This window comes from Canis lupus, chromosome X (assembly GCF_048164855.1).
Source record: "Canis lupus baileyi chromosome X, mCanLup2.hap1, whole genome shotgun sequence".
Taxonomy (NCBI): Eukaryota; Metazoa; Chordata; class Mammalia; order Carnivora; family Canidae; genus Canis; species Canis lupus.
Genome location: NC_132876.1, coordinates 67,029,932 through 67,048,842, shown reverse-complemented (window position 1 = coordinate 67,048,842; position 18,911 = coordinate 67,029,932). Strand labels below are relative to the sequence as shown.

Below are 18,911 nucleotides of genomic sequence, written 5' to 3'. Positions count from 1 at the left end.
CTTCTGTCCTTCAGGCTTTATGAAGAAGGGGTCCTTCAGTGCTCTGCAGTGTAGTGTCCCCTTTTCCCCAGGACCTGGCATTGCTGAGAGTTTCTCCATTGTATGCTGTGTGTGCTCTGCTATTGCGTCCTGGCCATTTTGTCCCTCAGGCCAGTCTTCTGTAGAGGCTCTCTTTGCCTGTTGTGGGCAGCTTTTGGTCCCTGGCTTGAATGTGGTGAGTTTTATCTAGGTATGCTCCGGTCTGCTTGTGAAATGAGACCTGGGTCAGGAGACTTGGTGTTGGCAGTGGTTTCGGTTGGTCTTCTGGGAGAGGATGCCCACCACACTAGAACTGAGGCAAGTATGCCTGGGAAGGATGGTTCTCCTTGGTGTAAGCAAGCTAAGTAGCAAGTGTTGGCACTGCACTGGTTCCTGTAGTGGCTCTGTGTTTATGCAGAGGGGTAGGAGGAAAATGGAACCTACCACTTCCTTTGTTCCTTGAGGGGTCTCTGAATGTTGCCTCTCTGGGAAATGCTGTAAAATGAGCAACTAACCTCCCCATTGTGTGCCCAAGGTGCTCTTTAGATAGCTGTTTCCATGTTGTATGTCACATGCTGTTTGCCCTGCCTTTTCTCTAAGAGCAGCCCCCTGTCTTTCCAGCTCTCTCAGAGCCAAGCATGCTGACTTTTAAAATGCCAAGCTTAAGCCCTGCTGGTTGCCAGAACTCATAAAATTTAGTCTCTCCCACTTTCCAAGCGCACTGCTATGGAGATTCATTTTCCTTTTGTGCTCCCCTATGTGCTAGTCTGTCTCTGGCCTTTCTCTGCAACCATGGCTAATCTCTCTATCACAGAGGCAACAATCCATTTCTCTCCCAAGCTATAGTCTCCACAATTTGTACTTTCTTTGATGTCACCTCTTCTTTACATTTAGTTGTAGAATTTGTCCTAGTACTCTTCAGATTGATTTCTGGGATATCTCAAATGATTTGATAGTTATTTAGTTGCATTCATGGGATGAGGCAAGCTTAGAGTTCTCCTCCTCCACCACCACCATCTTCTTCTCTTGAAGATGGTGGCTATTTGATGATCTTGACCTTCTCTAACTTTCTATACCTATGCGGAGCTAGAAATTCTGATGTTTGTATTTTATTTGTTTAGGGTTTTTTTTTTCTAGTTATAGTGGGAATAATGGTCTTTTACTACTTCTACATTATGATTTAAAATCAAATGTCAGAATGATCTTCCTAAAATATAAATTGGATCAGGACATTCCTTTGCTTCCTAAGATTCAGTGGTTTCCCACTGTACATCAAAAAATTTTAAATAATAAAATACAAACTAATTCTCTTTGGCTCTCTTTCTCTAGTGTCTTTCATGATCTTATTCTGTCGTACCCTTTCAACTTTTTCACATGACATTACTCTTAATTTCTAGTCCAACAATTGGCAATCATTTCTTGCAAAACACCAGATAGCAATTATTTTAAACTTTTTGGTCATATGATTTTTGTTACAACTATTCACCTATGCTGTTACAACATCAAGCAGTATTGAGAATAAATAAAATAGCTTGGCTGTATTCCAAAATTTGTTTGGATACTTGAATTTCATAAAACTTACATATAACATGAATTTTTTTTTCTTTAGGATTTTTTTCCTTCTAATGAACAAAAAAATATATAAACCTTCTATGGATGCCAGCCAAACAAAAAAAGATGCAGCAAGTCAGATTCAGCCAATGAGCCATAGTTTGTTGATCTCTATCTAGCCACAATAGTTTGCCTACATTGCATAGGAAGCACAACCCATTCCCTTTGTGGCAGATTTCTTTCTCCTTAGGTTTGGCTTTAAATGTGATCTTTTCACAGATTCCTTCTCTAGCCACCCTTTCTAAAGTAAATATGTCCCTTTCCCTTGTTTTATACTGCATCCAATTTCCCTTTCCCTTTAATATTCTTATCACAATGTATAATTATATGTTTATATTTTCTTGGTATTTTCTGCCTCTTCCAATAGATTTTAAGTTTAGTCAGGGATAATGTCTGTTGAGATTTTATTCACCAGTGCTTAACACCTACTATTATTTAGTAAGTGTTCAATAAATATTTGCAAAATGCACTATTCAGGCTCTTTCTGCCCCTTGGGCTTTGATTGCTAATTTGAAGGGGTTGATCCAACTGTTTTAATTGTAGGTTTACTGAATACACCTGAAAGGCTTATTGTACTAAGCAATGCCAAGTCTAAGGCTTGACGAACCTAGTCTATCCTCTCCCCCATTCAACAGTGTGGACAACTTGATAGTAGGTCTCTGAGCTATAAACCAGTGACTGTTTTGGTGTAACTGAGATTCTAGTTCTACAAAGCTCAGACTTCTCCCTTGTATACACTGGGTGTGGCATGCCTAAAACAGTAGGATAAGATAGCCTTTTTTACTTCACTCTACAGATCTCTAGTTTATGTTAGTTACCATAATATAAATAGGGCCATTATTGAAATCTAGATGTAATTATACTTACAAAAGGTCTATTTTTAAAAACAAGCATATCAGCTTATAATTGACTGTTTAAAAAAGACACAGTTTCACATATATGTCCACATATATACTAAAATGATCAATATTCAAAGGAAATAGCAAAAATGCAGGTATTCCTTACTTTGCACAGTTCTGGAATGCATAGATTTCACTTACCATGCTTTAGTTAAATAATACCAGTTGCCCAACAACACAATTGAAGTTTCATTTACCATGGTACACTAACGTCAGTAATTGAATAAAGTACACACTTTTAGCTCTTGAGTACATAAATCATTACTATGCAATTAACAGATGTAAATTATGGTTAATGACTAATTACATCATTTTTTTCAGTCTTTTGGTGATTGGTCACTGAGCATATACTCAGCTTATGTGCAGGGAACAAAGCATTTGTTTATATTGCCTCTTTGTTTCCTACTGATAAACCCATATGACGTTTAACAAAAATGTATAATGAGAAAATGAATTAGCCAGTAAAGATGAAAGTTCAAAAAAGAAACTAAAAGTGATTTTTAAAGTTTAATATATATATTTTAATTCAATAATAATTAACATGTTATACTAGCTTCATGTATAAACATAATGTGAAATAAGACAGTGAAAGCAAGGAAAATACCATATGATTTCATCCGTTAAGTGGAACTTAAAAAACAAATAAAGACAGACTGAAAAAAAAAAACCCACAACATACTCTAAACTACAGAGAACAAACTGATGGTTGCCAGAGGGGAGGTGAGTGAGGGGATGGGTGAAATATATCAAAGAGACTAAGAGTACACTTACCTTGATGAGTTATTGAATCATTATATCGTACACCCAAAATTAATAATACTGTATGTTGATTATATTTCCATTTAAAAAAAAAAAAGGAAGAAAAGAGAACAGCTGCTGAGAAAAGACATTGCTGGCAAAGTCGGACTTGCCAAAGAGATGTATGAAACTGTTGCCAAGTCTATCAAGAGAATCATCTTAAAAATCCCAATGACTGGGGGAAGAAGTTAAGATGGCAGAGCAGTAGAACTCTATGCTTGTCTCAACCCTTGAACACAGCTAGATAAATATCAAGTCATTCTTAACACCCAAGAGATCGATCTAAATGCTGAGAGAACAAATTGCAGAACGAGAAAAAAGAAGCCACACTATGGAAGGCAGGAGGTGCTGAGATGTGATTCTGTGGAGAAAGGAATCATAGATGCTGCAGAGGGGAAGGATCCTTGATCTTAGAGAGAAACAGAGAGAAAGCAGCCCACAGGGAATTGAACAAGAGAAGCACATCCCCAAAACCATTAACTGGAAAAACTAGAGCAGTTGATTATCACGTTTTTACAAGCAGCAGAGCTCAAAGTCTGAGGTTGTAGAAGTCCATGCCACTGCCAAGAGGAGACTGACTGGCATAGCAGTGCTCCTATGGGGAAGATATGCAGAGGCCTGGGAGTGGATGGCTTGAGGATCCCCTGGGTTGCACTGAGAGAGAAAGTTCTCCTACTTGGAGTGCACTTGAGAGAGGTGGCAGGGCCTCTCAGGGGACAAAAGAGCTGGCAGGCACTAACCTATTGCTCTGGTCATTAGCATAGGAACAGAGATATCTGCTGAGGGCAGCAAACCTTGGTCCCAGCTTTTTACTGTGCTTTATCATAAACTCCAAGCCTCTGCATGGTAGTGTGACTGCTTTTCTGGAACTAAGCAGCACCGTCACACCATGAGGAGACCTCCCCCCAGGGGATCAGAACAGGTCCATGCCACATAGGATCCCTAAAACTTGACGTTTTGAAACTGCTGCATGCCTGAGATAAAACACAGGAGTACTGTGCCACCCCGGCAGGCAGTCAAGCTAGAATAGAGAGAGAGGCAGAGATGCAGGGACACAAGAAGGGGAGGTTGTTCACTCTTCTGTGAGGGTTTCCTGAAAATGGTTTCACCATTTTCCCCATGCCTAACACACTGACAGACTTCAGTAAGCAACACAGTTGCCCTCAGTGGAAGCTGGAGCCACCAAGGCCTGCCCCGCTGCACCTTGCAGGTGCATCTTTACTAGGGCAAGTTGGCCCACAATCAGAGCAGCAGCTCCTTCCCAGAAGACCACATGATTTCACTCATATGTGGAAATTAAGAATCAAAACAGACGAACATAGGGGAAGGAGGGAAAAAGAGAGAAAAACAAACCATAAGAAAGTCTTAACCATAGAGACCAAACTAAGGGTTGATGTAGGGAGGCAGCCAGAGGTAGACTAAATGGGCGCTAGGTGTTAAGGAGGGCACTTGTGATGAGCACTGGATGTCATATTTAAGTGATGAATCACTAAACTCTACACCTGAAACCAATTTTACCATATATGTTAACTAACTAGAATTAAACAACTTGAAATCAAATAAATAAATAAATAAATAAGAAATAAGAAAATCCCAATTACTGAAATGACAATCCTCAAAGCCTGAGATTTTTTTTTCTCTGAAAATCAACTGCAAGCCATAAACTTCCAGCAGAGAAAGGAATCTCTCATTCAGGACTTGGTTCTGCTTTGGGAGAAGTGTGCAAGTCTCAATGATGCAGACCTTTTAGACATCATTTATACTTAATTTCATTGGCACCAGAAAGTTTGGGATATTTTTCAGATGAATAAATGACCAGATGAAGACACTGACCTTTTTGATATGGAACAATTCACATTCATTTAAGAAAATTCTTCAGAGATGGGAACCTGGGTGTTAAGCATCTGCCTTCAGCTCAAGTCATGATCCCAGGGTCTTGGGATCGAGCCCCAAGTCTGGCTCTCTGCTCAGCAGGAGGCCTGTGGCTCCCTCTCCCTCTGTCTGCCACTCCCTCTGCTTGTGCTCTTTTTGTCAAATAAATAAAATCTTTTTTAAAAAAGAAAATTCTTCAGAGAGCATCAAAAAATGTGATAGCTTCAGAGACACTGAGGAGAATGCAGTAAAGGTTCAAATTACCTGGGGTACAGTATAGAAAGCCAAACCAGCACAAACCTGCTTCTATGGTGTATTATTCCCAGATTCCCTATGCCATCACTTCCTGCGAGCTGAGAGCAATATATCCCTTCTGGGTCAGGCACTGATAGTTGCTAACAATCACCATAAGATTGTGAATATCGACTTAAATAGCCAGCATCTGGACTCTCTTAAGTCTATTGTTTTTTTTAAAAAGTATAATCAGACCATTGAAATTCACAGCTCTACTAGACTTCTACAAGAACGAACCCTTGAGCTGGATATATACATGGATTCAATGATCATTCATGAAAACAGAATAGAAAAACAGAGTCCAGAGAGTGACTCAAGAAACATTTGGAGACTATCCTCAACCAATACTAGACTTTTCATAATAGAAGATTGAAACAAAATTCAAGTGACTTAAATGGAGACATCTTGTTTGAGAGAAAAGAACCCCCCTGGGGCCTAAAAATGTTCTCTAGCTTGCATCTTCTGGAAGTTGAAATCCTTAGCACCAGCTGGTATTGCAAATGCACCACTTCCTCTGTTGCTCACTTGCATATCCAATAAGGAAATGTATTATTTTAAAATTAGATATCTCTAATAAAAGGTATGTGGTTTTGCAAGCACAGTATTTCCCTAACTATACTGCATATGCATTTCAGTTAACAGCTAACTAGATGGCTTCTATTTATAAATTTGTGTTTTAGAAATTAACTCTTGATATTGACAGTTTAGAAATGTTCATGATTGTTGGAACTGATTCTTTCCTCCTCTACTGTGAAGTCCTCTCCCCCATACCCCACAAAGCATAGCAATTGTGGACCTTTAAAAAATGACAAGATGACCTTTTTCTCACTCCTATCTCTCCTTGATCCTGAAAGACATCACATTATAATTGTTTGTTTCTAAGGATTTTATCTTAAGCCTTGAATCATGGAAAGAAGCAGCAAGAAACTATATTCAACTCAAAACTTTCTAGGAAAAAAATCATAAAACTGGTTCAATCAGAGGGTACAGTTGTGTCCACTAAGTTACTGCTGGAGGTAGCATATCAGATGATTCAGTTATATAAAATAATAGTTTTATTGTGAATGATACTTTTCATAATCTGTATTACCATACATATGACATTCAAACTCATCAATACTATACTGACTTGTGAATAAAGATCCTTAGAGGGGATCCCTGGGTGGCTCGGCGGTTTAGCACCTGCCTTTGGCCCCGAGCGAGATCCTGAGGTCCTGGGATCGAGTCCTACATTGGGCTTCCTGCATGTATCCTGCTTCTCCCTCTGTCTGTGTCTCTGCCTCTCTCTCTCTCTCTCTCTCTCATGAATAAATAAATAGAATCGTAAAAAAAAAAGATCCTTAGAAACTGGTAAAAAAATTTTTGAAAGAAAAAAGGAAAAAGTAAATGGAGTCACAGAAGAAATAGCCAACCTTAGATATGGTGACACTACCACCCATTTGATGTATGAAGACATCACATAAATTATGAATCTGGTTGTGATAACCAACCACTGCTTTAAATCAGTGGCTTATATCTACATTAAGGACTGACTGCCAGCAATTCAAAATAGTAGGTGTTAAAACTGTTTAAATTATAACACATCCCTATGTTGACTTTTATTTCCCAAGATTATCTGCCTGTGATTACTGCCTTTAGTATTTTAAATCATTTTTTTTATTTTTATTTTTTTATGATAGTCACAGAGAGAGAGAGAGAGAGAGAGAGAGAGAGGCAGGGACACAGGCAGAGGGAGAAGCTGGCTCCATGCACCGGGAGCCTGACGTGGGACTCGATCCCGGGTCTCCAGGATCACGCCCCGAGCCAAAGGCAGGCGCTAAACCACTGCGCCACCCAGGGATCCCTGCTTTTAGTATTAAATATCACTGCCAATAGTGAAATGATCTGTGGACATAAAGTAGAAAACTTACATTCATTTTTATCCACATTTCACAATGGATCCCCTGGCGCTGAGAATGTTTACTACTTCCTACTTTCCATTTTCATAGATACAGGGTACACAAACAATGATGTGGCTTCAACTATTTTCTAGCTAAACTCTACCGCAGAACAAGGTGATCCCCAAATTGTTGTCACCCTGGATAATATCATCACCCTGGATAATATCTAGTCTCTTTGTGAAAATCAAACACAAAGGAACTAAAAATAAACAGTATAATCCACTCATTTTAAGCCCATTATCTTGTTTCCACAGGTTATGTAGATCTAATACTGGACTGGATGAACTAATGCCAATTATCATTTTCTAAACCTGTCTAAAAACTAATAAGGCAAAATATTAGAACTCACTTGGACTTTCTTGTAAGACATATCTATTCTTTCTTTCTGAGTTGGGCTATATGATACTTTTTTAGTTTGAGGTTTGTTTGTTTTTTGTTTTTTTTTTTTTTTCATTTGCTGTTTTCTCCTTAGCATTGCCATCAAAGGGATCTATTTAAGGTAAGACATTCTCTTTTCCTTCTGGCCACTCGTCTCCAACTAAAGGCCTCATTTCTCATCTTTCTGACTTATATTATGAACCACAGAAAAGCCTAAAAGAAGATTAAAGAAGTAAGATTTGTCTGTATTGTCCCTATTTCTCTTAATACCTTTTCCTGTCCTCAGAGACTAAATGCCTTCTCCAGCTTCTTCACCATTCTCTTTACAAATATGATTTGCTCTTAAAAATTTATCCTTAGTGCTAGGATGTTAAATAGATTTTATCTTGTATGCCAACTCTAAATTATTGATAGTAGTTACCTGAAATGCTTTGTAAAGGATTGTGGGGTTGCATCTAGTTGTTTTGAGTTATGGGAAGAATGCACTAAAGTAAGGATGAATATCAATAATTCAATGGCTTAAACACATTCTCTTTCTTACATGACACTCCCAATGTAGAAAATTCAGGTCAGAGGGATAACTCTATTTCTTAGTCATTCAGGGACTTGCTTTCTTACAAGTAATTGTACTTCCAACTCATAGGGAATGACTGCCATTTGTATGGTTGAAGGTAGATATCTATTATGTCTAAGTTGCAGGGAGTGGGAAGAGATGAGAGAATGGAGAGGCAATAATACACTAAATCTTAAGAGCCAGGCCCAAATATGGCACACATCACTTCCACTCACTTCAGTGGTTATAACAATAATCTGTAGATCATGTAAGTGCAAAGGAGGTTGGGAATTGTAGTCTAGCTGGGCAGCCAAATGTCAAGCAAGAAGGGAAGACTGTATGTGGGGGCGGGGGGGGGGGGGCAACCACCAGTCTCTAGGGACTAAGCTTAGCAAGAAGAAGTGCCAAAATTGTTTAATACTATCTGCCATGGGTTGGGAGAAAGAAACTGTATTTGATGATTTTGCCTTATGTGTGAAATGAAAGTCATGCTTTCTCTCCAAGAATGTTCTGAAGTTAAGGTCAAATTCAACAAATATTCATTGAGCATTACCTATGGGCCAGGCATGGTTGTTAGATTCTGTGCAGGTACAAAAGTGAAATGAACATAGTCTATGTTTTGTTACATATTAAAGAATCAAAGACTCAACTCTAAATAACAGGATTTCAGACATCAGCTACCAAGAAGAAGAAATATAGACTTGAGAATAAGGCCTTCGCGGGGGAGGAGCAAGATGGCGGAAGAGTAGGGTCTCCAAATCACCTGTCTCCACCAAACTACCTAGAAAACCTTCAAATTATCCTGAAAATCTATGAATTCGGCCTGAGATTTAAAGAAAGACCAGCTGGAATGCTACAGTGAGAAGAGTTCGCGCTTCTATCAAGGTAGGAAGACGGGGAAAAAGAAGTAAAGAAACAAAGGCCTCCAAGGGGGAGGGGCCCCGCGAGGAGCCGGGCTGAGGCCGGGGCGAGTGTCCCCAGGACAGGAGAGCCCCGTCCCGGAGGAGCAGGAGCTGCACCGACCTTCCCGGGCGGAAAGGGGCTCGCGGGGAGGTGGAGCAGGACCCAGGAGGGCGGGGATGCCCTCGGGCTCCCGGGGACAGTAACAGCAACTGCGCACCCAGGAGAGTGCGCCGAGCTCCCTAAGGGCTGCAGCGCGCACGGCGGAACCCGGCGGGACCCGGAGCAGCTGAAGGGGCTCGGGCGGCGGCTCCGCGGAGGGGGCTGCGCGGCCCCGGGAGCAGCTCGGAGGGGCTCGGGCAGAGGAAGAGGCTCCGTGCGGAGGGGCCTGCGCAGTTCCAGGAGCAGCTCGGAGGGGCTCGGGCGGCGGCTCCGCGGAGGGGGCTGCGGCCCGAGAGCGCGAATCCAACAGCGCAGGCTCCGGAGCACAGGGCGCCGGGACACAGCCCAGGATCCCGCCTCCCCCGGGACAGGCAGAGGCCGGGAGGGCCCAGGACAGCAAGGACGCTCCTGCCCCAGCTGAGCACATCAGCGGCCCCGCCCCGGAGCCTCCAGGCCCTGCAGACGGAGTTCCTGCCGGAGCTGAATCCAGATTTCCAGAGCTGGCCCCGCCACTGGGGCTGTTCCTCCTGCGGCCTCACGGGGTAAACAACCCCCACCGAGCCCTGCACCAGGCAGGGGCACAGCAGCTCCCCCAAGTGCTAACACCTGAAAATCAGCACAACAGGCCCCTCCCCCAGAACACCAGCTAGACGGACAACTTCCAGGAGAAGCCAAGGGACTTAAAGTACACAGAATCAGAAGATACTCCCCGGTGGTTCTTTTTTTGTTTGTTTGTTTTTGTTTTTGTTTTTGTTTTGTTTTGCTTTTTGATTTGTTTCCTTCCCCCACCCCCTTTTTTTCTCCTTTCTTTTTCTTTCTCTTTTTCTTCTTTTTTTTTTTTTCGTTTTTTTTTCTTTTTCTTCCCTTTTTTTTTCTCTCTTTCTCTTTTCTTTCCTTCTTTCTCTCCTCTCTTTTTCTCTTTTTCCCAATACAACTTGCTTTTGGCCACTCTGCACTGAGCAAAATGACTAGAAGGAAAACCTCACCTCAAAAGAAAGAATCAGAAACAGTCCCCTCTCCCACAGAGTTACAAAATCTGGATTACAATTCAATGTCAGAAAGCCAATTCAGAAGCACTATTATACAGCTACTGGTGGCTCTAGAAAAAAGTATAAAGGACTCAAGAGACTTCATGACTGCAGAATTTAGAGCTAATCAGGCAGAAATTAAAAATCAATTGAATGAGATGCAATCCAAACTAGAAGTCCTAACGACGAGGGTTAACGAGGTGGAAGAACGAGTGAGTGACCTAGAAGACAAGTTGATAGCAAAGAGGGAAACTGAGGAAAAAAGAGACAAACAATTAAAAGACCATGAAGATAGATTAAGGGAAATAAACGACAGCCTGAGGAAGAAAAACCTACGTTTAATTGGGGTTCCCGAGGGCGCCGAAAGGGACAGAGGGCCAGAATATGTATTTGAACAAATTCTAGCTGAAAACTTTCCTAATCTGGGAAGGGAAACAGGCATTCAGATCCAGGAAATAGAGAGATCCCCCCCTAAAATCAATAAAAACCGTTCAACACCTCGACATTTAATTGTGAAGCTTGCAAATTCCAAAGATAAGGAGAAGATCCTTAAAGCAGCAAGAGACAAGAAATCCCTGACTTTTATGGGGAGGAATATTAGGGTAACAGCAGACCTCTCCACAGAGACCTGGCACGCCAGAAAGGGCTGGCAGGATATATTCAGGGTCCTAAATGAGAAGAACATGCAACCAAGAATACTTTATCCAGCAAGGCTCTCATTCAAAATGGAAGGAGAGATAAAGAGCTTCCGAGACAGGCAGCAACTAAAAGAATATGTGACCTCCAAACCAGCTCTGCAAGAAATTTTAAGGGGGCCTCTTAAAATTCCCCTTTAAGAAGAAGTTCAGTGGAACAGTCCACAAAAACAAAGACTGAATAGATATCATGATGACACTAAACTCGTATCTCTCAATAGTAACTCTGAATGTGAACGGGCTTAATGACCCCATCAAAAGGCGCAGGGTTTCAGACTGGATAAAAAAGCAGGACCCATCTATTTGCTGTCTACAAGAGACTCATTTTAGACAGAAGGACACCTACAGCCTGAAAATAAAAGGTTGGAGAACCATTTACCATTCGAATGGTCCTCAAAAGAAAGCAGGGGTAGCCATCCTTATATCAGATAAACTAAAATTTACCCTGAAGACTGTAGTGAGAGATGAAGAGGGACACTATATCATACTTAAAGGATCTATTCAACAAGAGGACTTAACAATCCTCAATATATATGCTCCGAATGTGGGAGCTGCCAAATATATAAATCAATTATTAACCAAAGTGAAGAAATACTTAGATAATAATACACTTATACTTGGTGACTTCAATCTAGCTCTTTCTATACTCGATAGGTCTTCTAAGCAAAACATCTCCAAAGAAACGAGAGCTTTAAATGATACACTGGACCAGATGGATTTCACAGATATCTACAGAACTTTACATCCAAACTCAACTGAATACACATTCTTCTCAAGCGCACATGGAACTTTCTCCAGAATAGACCACATATTGGGTCACAAATCGGGTCTGAACCGATACCAAAAGATTGGGATTGTCCCCTGCATATTCTCGGACCATAATGCCTTGAAATTAGAACTAAATCACAACAAGAAGTTTGGAAGGACCTCAAACACGTGGAGGTTAAGGACCATCCTGCTAAAAGATAAAAGGGTCAACCAGGAAATTAAGGAAGAATTAAAAAGATTCATGGAAACTAATGAGAATGAAGATACAACCGTTCAAAATCTTTGGGATGCAGCAAAAGCAGTCCTAAGGGGGAAATACATCGCAATACAAGCATCCATTCAAAAACTGGAAAGAACTCAAATACAAAAGCTAACCTTACACATAAAGGAGCTAGAGAAAAAACAGCAAATAGATCCTACACCCAAGAGAAGAAGGGAGTTAATAAAGATTCGAGCAGAACTCAACGAAATCGAGACCAGAAGAACTGTGGAACAGATCAACAGAACCAGGAGTTGGTTCTTTGAAAGAATTAATAAGATAGATAAACCATTAGCCAGCCTTATTAAAAAGAAGAGAGAGAAGACTCAAATTAATAAAATCATGAATGAGAAAGGAGAGATCACTACCAACACCAAGGAAATACAAACGATTTTAAAAACATATTATGAACAGCTATACGCCAATAAATTAGGCAATCTAGAAGAAATGGATGCATTCCTGGAAAGCCACAAACTACCAAAACTGGAACAGGAAGAAATAGAAAACCTAAACAGGCCAATAACCAGGGAGGAAATTGAAGCAGTCATCAAAAACCTCCCAAGACACAAGAGTCCAGGGCCAGATGGCTTCCCAGGAGAATTTTATCAAACGTTTAAAGAAGAAATCATACCTATTCTCCTAAAGCTGTTTGGAAAGATAGAAAGAGATGGAGTACTTCCAAATTCGTTCTATGAAGCCAGCATCACCTTAATTCCAAAGCCAGACAAAGACCCCGCCAAAAAGGAGAATTACAGACCAATATCCCTGATGAACATGGATGCAAAAATTCTCAACAAGATACTGGCCAATAGGATCCAACAGTACATTAAGAAAATTATTCACCATGACCAAGTAGGATTTATCCCTGGGACACAAGGCTGGTTCAACACCCGTAAAACAATCAATGTGATTCATCATATCAGCAAGAGAAAAACCAAGAACCATATGATCCTCTCATTGGATGCAGAGAAAGCATTTGACAAAATACAGCATCCATTCCTGATTAAAACTCTTCAGAGTGTAGGGATAGAGGGAACATTCCTCGACATCTTAAAAGCCATCTATGAAAAGCCCACAGCAAATATCATTCTCAATGGGGAAGCACTGGGAGCCTTTCCCCTAAGATCAGGAACAAGACAGGGATGTCCACTCTCACCACTGCTATTCAACATAGTACTGGAAGTCCTAGCCTCAGCAATCAGACAACAAAAAGACATTAAAGGCATTCAAATTGGCAAAGAAGAAGTCAAACTCTCTCTCTTCGCCGATGACATGATACTCTACATAGAAAACCCAAAAGTCTCCACCCCAAGATTGCTAGAACTCATACAGCAATTCGGTAGCGTGGCAGGATACAAAATCAATGCCCAGAAGTCAGTGGCATTTCTATACACTAACAATGAGACTGAAGAAAGAGAAATTAAGGAGTCAATCCCATTCACAATTGCACCCAAAAGCATAAGATACCTAGGAATAAACCTCACCAAAGATGTAAAGGATCTATACCCTCAAAACTATAGAACACTTCTGAAAGAAATTGAGGAAGACACAAAGAGATGGAAAAATATTCCATGCTCATGGATTGGCAGAATTAATATTGTGAAAATGTCAATGTTACCCAGGGCAATATACACGTTTAATGCAATCCCTATCAAAATACCATGGACTTTCTTCAGAGAGTTAGAACAAATTATTTTAAGATTTGTGTGGAATCAGAAAAGACCCCGAATAGCCAGGGGAATTTTAAAAAAGAAAACCATATCTGGGGGCATCACAATGCCAGATTTCAGGTTGTACTACAAAGCTGTGGTCATCAAGACAGTGTGGTACTGGCACAAAAACAGACACATAGATCAGTGGAACAGAATAGAGAATCCAGAAGTGGACCCTGAACTTTATGGGCAACTAATATTCGATAAAGGAGGAAAGACTATCCATTGGAAGAAAGACAGTCTCTTCAATAAATGGTGCTGGGAAAATTGGACATCCACATGCAGAAGAATGAAACTAGACCACTCTCTTTCACCATACACAAAGATAAACTCAAAATGGATGAAAGATCTAAATGTGAGACAAGATTCCATCAAAATCCTAGAGAAGAACACAGGCAACACCCTTTTTGAACTCGGCCATAGTAACTTCTTGCAAGATACATCCACGAAGGCAAAAGAAACAAAAGCAAAAATGAACTATTGGGACTTCATCAAGATAAGAAGCTTTTGCACAGCAAAGGATACAGTCAACAAAACTCAAAGACAACCTACAGAATGGGAGAAGATATTTGCAAATGACATATCAGATAAAGGGCTAGTTTCCAAGATCTATAAAGAACTTATTAAACTCAACACCAAAGAAACAAACAATCCAATCATGAAATGGGCAAAAGACATGAACAGAAATCTCACAGAGGAAGACATAGACATGGCCAACATGCATATGAGAAAATGCTCTGCATCACTTGCCATCAGGGAAATACAAATCAAAACTACAATGAGATACCACCTCACACCAGTGAGAATGGGGAAAATTAACAAGGCAGGAAACCACAAATGTTGGAGAGGATGCGGAGAAAAGGGAACCCTCTTCCACTGTTGGTGGGAATGTGAACTGGTGCAGCCACTCTGGAAAACTGTGTGGAGGTTCCTCAAACAGTTAAAAATATACCTGCCCTACGACCCAGCAATTGCACTGTTGGGGATTTACCCCAAAGATACAAATGCAATGAAACGCCGGGACACCTGCACCCCGATGTTTCTAGCAGCAATGGCCACTATAGCCAAACTGTGGAAGGAGCCTCGGTGTCCAACGAAAGATGAATGGATAAAGAAGATGTGGTTTATGTATACAATGGAATATTACTCAGCTATTAGAAATGACAAATACCCACCATTTGCTTCAACGTGGATGGAACTGGAGGGTATTATGCTGAGTGAAGTAAGTCAGTCGGAGAAGGACAAACATTATATGTTCTCATTCATTTGGGGAATATAAATAATAGTGAAAGGGAAAATAAGGGAAGGGAGAAGAAATGTGTGGGAAATATCAGAAAGGGAGACAGAACGTAAAGACTGCTAACTCTGGGAAACGAACTAGGGGTGGTAGAAGGGGAGGAGGGCGGGGGGTGGGAGTGAATGGGTGACGGGCACTGGGTATTATTCTGTATGTTAGTAAATTGAACACCAATAAAAAAAAATAAAATAAAATAAAATAAAATAAAAAAAAATGAGAATAAGGCCTTCTTGTACCTTGGAAGTCACACCACATAGGCACTATATAGCTCTACCTATTTGCAAGGCTAGCTCTATAAAAGTGAGATTGTGGTATTCCAGGGATATTAGGAAATGGACAGGTAGAATTTGGCAAGGTAAAACTGTAAACACTAAGGTGAGAAAGGATCAGAATACAGGCAAGGGTTATAAAGGCAACTAAATGGCACTGGTATCTGGTTAATCAGCCTAATCAGATAAATGTGCAACAGCAAAATATAAATTCAGGCAATGATTCCAAGAATGCTGTACAATTACTATAATCCTGACTTTGGGTAGTCTGTAAGTCTCCATAAACATAATGACATGAAGTACTCTGTAAGGGTTAGTTCATTAATAATTAGGGAGAGCTAGTCCCAACTATAAGCTATTCATAACCCAAACTCTTCTTATAAAAATGTTTCCCTTCTCATAAAAGAGGCTATATGGAATATGTAGTGAGAAAATCCTTAATCTAGATATCAAGTGATCTTAGACCTGAGTTCACCTCAGCTATGTTTGTATCGTGACATTAAGCAAATCATGTTCTCTATACTTCAGGTGCCTCATCTTTATTATGTGCATTTATATACACAATTCCAGTTACTCTGAGAATTACATGGCTAACACCATCCTGCACAAAATACAATGGAATTCAATTGGAGTGAAGGAATAAAACCACCACATTACACAGATGAAACTATCTGCAGAGTCATAAAAGCAGTTTCTTAACTGCCCAGTGTACCATGTGAATGGGAAGGCACAACAGTTCATCATAGATGGAATCCACAACTCTTCCTCTTTTCTCAAAACGTAGATGGCATTCCAGAGATATTTTCAGAATCATTGACTGTTTTAAAAAATTCTGAAAAGTGGGGGGACGCCTGGATGGCTCAGTGGTTGAGCGTCTGCCTTCGGCCCAGGGCATGATCCTGGAGTTCCGGGATCAGGTCCCACGTCGGGCTCCCTGCATGGAGCCTGCTTCTCTCTATGTCTGTCTCTGCCTCTCTGTGTGTGTCTCTCATTAATAAATAAATAAAATCTTTTTTAAAAATTAATAAAATTTTAAAATTCGGAAAAAGAAACAGATGTATTCTAGGTTTGGGAAGACAGATCTAATTGCTTCTCATAGATTGTAAAAGTCTCAAAATCCTCAAAATCCATCCTACCTTTAACTTCCTCTTCCATCTATTTTTCTTCCAGAGGAAGTTTTCTCATTCTACCTGCGAATTCTGCATCCTCACCACTAAGTTCCCCCATAGAAATGATAGGTTCTAATTAAGTAGTTAGCTATTTCCAAGTCTGTTCAAATCCAACTTGCTACCCTACTCTATATTCTCCTATTCCTTTGATCTTTCCTTATGCGTTCAAGTGATGAAAACTTCCATCACTCTAGCACTCTAGAGAAGTTATGATTTTGATCCAGAGAACACATGGAAAAGAAATCAGAAAAAAAAAAAAAAAAAGAAATCAGAGTGGCTAAATGGCACATAACCATTATGAATGCTGATACCAGGAGAAAGACTGTGGCAAACCCAGGAAATGATGGCAATAAAAAAAACCTTAAAAATTACCTTTATCACTAAAGGCAATCTACAGAATGGGAGAAGATATTTGGAAATGTCTTATCAGATAAAGGGCTAGTATCCAAAATCTATAAAGAATTCAACACCCCCCCCAAAAAAAAATCCAGTCAAGAAATGGGCAGAATTTCATGTCTCCAAAGACATAGAATTGGCCAACAGACACATAAAAAAATGTTCAACATCACTCCTCATCGGGGAGATACAAATAAAAAATCACAAGATACCACCTCACACTGGTCAGCAAGGCTAAATTTAAAAACTCAAGAAACAAGAACGCCTGGGTGGCTCAGTGGTTGAGCATCTGCCTCTGATTCAGGGCGGGATCCCAGGATCAAGTCCTGCATCAGGCTCTCTCTGGAGGGAGCCTGCTTCTCCCTCTGATTTGTCTCTGCCTTTGGGTCTTTCATGAAAAAATATAATCTTAAAAAAAGAAAACCAACTCAGGAAACAACAGCTATTGGTGAGGACTCCAAGAAAGGGGATTTATCACTCTTACACTATCGGTGGGAATGCAAACTGGTGCAACCACTCTGAAACACAGAATGAATTTCCTCAAAGTTAAAAATAGAACTAACCAATGACCCAGCATTTGCACTAGGTATTTAATACTTATAGCAGCAATGTCCACAATAGCCAACAGTTATCAAAAAAAAAAAAAAAGAAATCTTGTCATTTGCTAGGATGTGGATGGAATTAAAGGGTATAATACTAAGTGAAATGAGTCAGGGAAAAATACTGTGTTTCACTCATATTTGGAACTTAAGAAACAAAACAGATGAACATAGGAGAAGGGAAAGGAAAATAAAATAAAAACAGGGAAGCATATCATAAGTCTCTTTATAGGAAACAAACTGAGGGTTGCTGGAGGGGAGGTGGGGGGTTGGGGTAAATAAGTGATGGGCATTAAGGAGGGCACATGATGTGATGAGCACTGAATGTTACATGCAACTGATGAATTATTGAAAACTATTTCTGAAACTGGGACACTTGGGTGGCTCAGTGGTTGAGCACCTGCCTTTGGCTCAGGTCATGATCCTGGAGTCCTGGGATCAAGTCTCACATTGGGCTCCCTGTAGGGATCCTGCTTTCCCCTCTGCCTAGGTTTCTGCCTCTCTGTGTCTCTCATGAATAAATGAATACAATCCTTAAAAAAATTACATCTGAAACTAATGATGTTGGCTAATTGAATTTTTAAAAAATAAATAAAAGTTGCTCCTACAACTAGCAGTTTTTATGCCTACTCATTGTGAACAGAATGGCTGGCTCAATTTTAGACCCAACGTTAATTATACAACTTTTAAACCGAAATGGTAGAAGGTTGCCTATGTCTACTAGTCCCAGTAACATTACCTTTTCCAAAGAAATAACTGAGGAAAACTTCTCCAACCAAGAGTAAAATAGCAATCTGACAAGAGGGACAAATTAATCTATGGGTGTGGCTTTGGCCTGGAACAAAACACGACCAGGCACACACATAAATCACTTCACCCTTTTCCCACAGAAAATACAAAAGCTGGAAAATACTACCATATGCCTTAACATTTTCTAAGTATTTCTGCTGACCCTTTAAAATTGCCGTATCCAACTTCTCATTAAGCAGAATATATGGTGCTTTTCATTTCCTCTCCATATGAGGAGAGGAAATTTAGAATTTTGAACACTGATGGTACCACAAATCCAGGAGTAAGCAGAGCAAATGACAAGAAGACTGGTTAAGTCAGCCCATGAGGGAATCAGCTGCCAACGAAGTCAAAGCCTCATTAGACACCCAAGAATAACCTCAGGAGGAACTCTTTTTTTTTTTTTTTTTTTTTTTGAGGAACTCTTTCCTAACCTCTCCACTTTTCCCCCACCAACTTATCCCTGTCCAACAGAAATAGCCCTGTAGGGAAATGAAAATAAATC

General features: G+C 40.3%; 1 pseudogene; it reads left to right on the top strand.

The window, feature by feature from the left end:
- The first annotated feature begins 3,446 nt into the window (after positions 1 to 3,446).
- LOC140628489 (centromere protein N-like) lies at positions 3,447 to 6,066 on the top strand (annotated as a pseudogene).
- The last annotated feature ends 12,845 nt before the right edge of the window (positions 6,067 to 18,911 follow it).